Source organism: Vulpes vulpes, chromosome 9, assembly GCF_048418805.1.
Source record: "Vulpes vulpes isolate BD-2025 chromosome 9, VulVul3, whole genome shotgun sequence".
NCBI classification, from domain to species: Eukaryota; Metazoa; Chordata; class Mammalia; order Carnivora; family Canidae; genus Vulpes; species Vulpes vulpes.
In genome coordinates, this window is record NC_132788.1 from 49,742,469 (window position 1) to 49,746,699 (window position 4,231).

At 34.3% G+C, this 4,231-nt stretch overlaps 1 non-coding gene across 1 annotated transcript; it reads left to right on the forward strand.

The window, feature by feature from the left end:
• Positions 1–897: 897 nt before the first annotated feature.
• On the forward strand, positions 898–1,032 carry LOC112918724 (small nucleolar RNA SNORA52). The gene has a single exon (XR_003234756.1). It is a non-coding gene; the product is annotated as a small nucleolar RNA SNORA52 (small nucleolar RNA).
• Positions 1,033–4,231: the final 3,199 nt, after the last annotated feature.

Below are 4,231 nucleotides of genomic sequence, written 5' to 3' on the forward strand. Positions count from 1 at the left end.
AGTGTATGCTCTCATTCATTTGGGGAATATAAATAATAGTGAAAGGGAATAGAAGGGAAGGGAGAAGAAATGTGTGGGAAATATCAGAAAGGGAGACAGAACATAAAGACTCCTAACTCAAAAAAAAAAAAAAAAAAAAAAAAAGACTCCTAACTCTGGGAAACGAACTAGGGGTGGTGGAAGGGGAGGAGGGCGGGGGGTGGGGGTGAATGGGTGACGGGCACTGAGGGGGGCACTTGATGGGATGAGCACTGGGTGTTATTCTGTATGTTGGTAAATTGAACACCAATAAAAAATTAATTTATTAAAAAAATTGAATTGCAGTGTTTAAAAAGTATTCATTCAGCACCCAATATCAGAAAAATTTGGCCAAGTTGTTTTGGAAAGTAAAAATTCCTATAGATTGACTAAAATTTCCCTTTTCATTGCAATTAGAACTCCCTTCGCTGTACAAACTGATGATCCCAAAGTTCATTTAGGTAGGGTAGATACTGAGACAAATTCAAAGGTAAATAAAACCATTGTTTAAGAAATATTTCAAATTATAAACAAAGTAATGTATATATAAACACAAACATAAAGCTACAAAGAAAAGTCACATTTTTTCTTTTCTAGAGAAAGCTTCTTTGACTATTTCTATTTTAGTAGTCTTAATTGTAAACTCAATAACTCCAAGTAAGGTATTAATGCCATTAAGTCTCAATTTCTAATTCTTTAGTATATTTATTATTTATTGTGAAAAATAGTCATTCTATATCCTGCAGTCATCCCTCCTCTCAATGTGTTTTTAAATATAGTCTGTTGATTATTATCAATACATTCTTAAATAACTTGAATATTTATTGATTGATTCAATAACTTTAGGTATCTTAGTTTCTTCCTATATAAGGAGAAATATGATTTGGCCTAATCCCCACTGGTCAGCCTGTGGCCTTCTGAGTTTCACCTCAGGACCAGATCACTCTAGAAGCCTTACCCAGAGAAGTGAGCAGAGCTTCAGTAGGATTGTGCCAGAGGTGCTTCTAGATCTCAGTGGGGTGGGCATAGTAGTGGGGAGAAAAAATGATGTCTTTCCACCTCCATCTACCACTTCTTTCCTAATACACCGTCATTCAACTTTTCTCAGCTATACTTCTACAATCATGCATTTGAAATTTATAACATTTATATAATTTTTTAAGCCTTAAACAGTACTTTTACAACCAGAAGCATATTTGCCACCTCCCTGTGAAGGAACATTTGGCAAAGAATGGAAACATTTGAGATCATCAGGACTGGTGTCTCAAAGTCATCTACTGGGTAGAGGTTGGGGCTGCTGCTAAATATCCTACAGTGAACAGGATACTCTCCTACAGCAAAGAATTGTTTGGACCAAATGTCAGTAGCTCTAAGTTTGAGAAAACCTGGACTCTCTCTGTTTATTCTGAAAAACATAAACCACAAAAGACAATTTTTAAAATATTGTGTGATGGACCCTTTTGAAGAACCAGGTAATAGTTTCTATGCTATTCAAAGGAGAACGTTGAAAGCACCAAGGTTGAATGACATCTATTTTCTTAAACTTCTTTATTCAGTAGAAATCATGCCACATTGCTTCCTACCTGGATCATGATTTTTTGGTACATTTTTGTTATTCCTGGAATTTCTAATTTTAATGCTTATTTTATTTGCTTATTTTAATCTCATTGAAAGAAGAAATATATATATTTCTCTATTATACTACTAGGATTATGCAGCTCTTTGAGAAAATGTCAGTTTTGTATAGACTGCTTTTCATGACTGCTGTGTGGCTGTCATACAGGAGTTTTTTTCTCCTCTCTCTTTCATGCTCCTCCCCAATCATTTAAGATTTGGCATCTTTATGTCTTAGATTCTTTTTTTTCATTTTGCCAATGTATATTCTCCTGTAATTATTTCAAGAATGCTATAGCACAGATGGAAAGGTTTGAATACCTTTATACTTGATGGTTTAGAAAGGTAGGGAATCCCAGTTTCAAAACCATTTATCTCAAAACTTTGAGAATGTTATTTCATTGACATCTCAAAACTTTGAGGATGTTATTTCACACTTAGTGATCCTGAAAAAGAATTTAATGTCCATATCACTCTAAATCCTTTGGAGATCTACACTCCCAAAACTTTTCGAGCTTCTCTTCAGTCTTGGTTAAATTTGTTCATTTAGGTTATTTTAGGCTATAGATTAAAAGGACAAAGTGAAATTAACATAAAAAAGGTGTTTATATTTTTCACATAAAACAAAATATGAAGACAGATGCTTATGGAGTTGATTTGAAGGTTCTCAGCTAACTTTTCTGAATCTTCTAGGTTCTATCCTTATGGTTGCAGGTTCACTGCAGCAATTTTAAGCATAGTGACCTCCTGACAATGCAAGAAAGTATGAAGAACTTCTCCTTTCCCTTTTGTTTTCCTCTTTCCCCTTTTCCTCCTCTCTCTCTCTCTCTCTCTTAATCAGAAAGAAATTCTCCTTCTCAAAAATCCCTTTAGCCAACTTCCCCCTTTCATTTTATCATCCATAACTCACAAAATCTTCACTTGGTCACTGATCAAGAAGCAGTGTATGCTTATTTCCTGTGGCTGGGATGTATGGACCTTCTCTTAGGTTATTATCTCAACAATTCAGATTCCTCTGAGTAAATAGGAGAAGACTATAAGGTAAATAAATGACAATGTCTGCGGTATTTTGAAATTTCATCAGTAACATCATGTATGGGCTGTTTTTCATTCTTCCTTGGTGTTGCGTGGTTCCTTTTAGTCTGAGGAGCCATATTTTTACTAGCTTTGGGAAATTTTTTCCTACAGTTAAGCTCCCCATAATTTCTTTCTCTCTATTCTCAGAAACTGCTAACAGAGGTGCTACCCCTCCTGGACTGCTTCTTTTTGACTTTTATATTTTTCTCAAGTTGTTTTCATGTCTCTTATGTAAACCATGTACTGAAAAAGTTCTAAATTCCATAAAGTCTCCACATTGCTCCTTTTTCAATGTAAGTTGTTCCCATGTTAGTGCAAGATCTTGAATCTGTTATAAAATACTACTTAAGATTTTTTGTATTATGTTCTTCTGAAATTATTATTGCTTTGGGCTACATGTTTTGGTTGATTAACTCTTGGTCATATTTGTTCATGCTGAGGGTTTTTCTCACATATTTGATAACATTGAAACATAGAATCTGGGGCTAGATTCTCCCTCTGTTGCCCCCACCACCCTGGCCCAGAATTCCTGGCTTTTGCCCTGAATGATAATGCAGTGCCAGAAGGAAGAGGGTCTTATTCTGAGGTACCGAACTCCACTCTGAAAGTTTTATCAAATTCCAAAAGATCATTCTGGTTTTGAAAAGGATTCCTTTACTATAGACTGAAAATAAAAATTTATATATTATACATGATATGTTTAAAGATTGTGAAAAATGATTCATCCAATCATTCCCATTTCTACCTTTCTCCTAACCTTTACTCTTCATGCTTGTTGAATCTAAGGGCCAAACAGTGAAAAATGTCTCCAATCTCCACTCATGACATCTGTCCATGTTATGAGCTGTTATTTTTCTCCATTATTTTAATCTATAAATCATACCACAGTAGCATTCTATCTTCCTGAAATTCATCTCAATTTTTGGTTCATTCATGACCTCTTTCCCCACTCACATTTAAAAAAAAATAAAAGTACATAATCTTGTACTTTCTAGTTAACATTTCAAGGATTATTGATAACTAGGGAGATATGGAAAATAAAAAAAAAAACGATTTTTCTGCCGTACTGAAAAAGAAATCAAATTTGTTTTATTAGCAGAATGCTCTGCTCAGGAATACATAGGTTATACAATACTTGCACGGTTATATAAGATTGTATATAACTCTACATTTCTAATCCTTGCTCATATATCAAGTCCACATAAATCTATTTCTCACAACATTGTCCTCACTGCATTTTGTAATATGCTTACATCATGTACACTAAGGCTACATCTTTTAGCATAATGATGGCACATAATATAAGCCCAGGGCACATTATCTGTACTAGTGGGTTAATGAATGCACACCAATCACAAAATATTCAGAAGAAGGGCTAGTGCTAATGGTAGCTAAGAAGCAGAACAACTTGTGAAATATTATCATGAATGTTTTTTATAATTTGTTTGCCTTATAATTATCAATTGCTATTGTTACTGGTTGTCCTTTGGCCTTCTAATTATTTGTCCATATTGTTCCACAG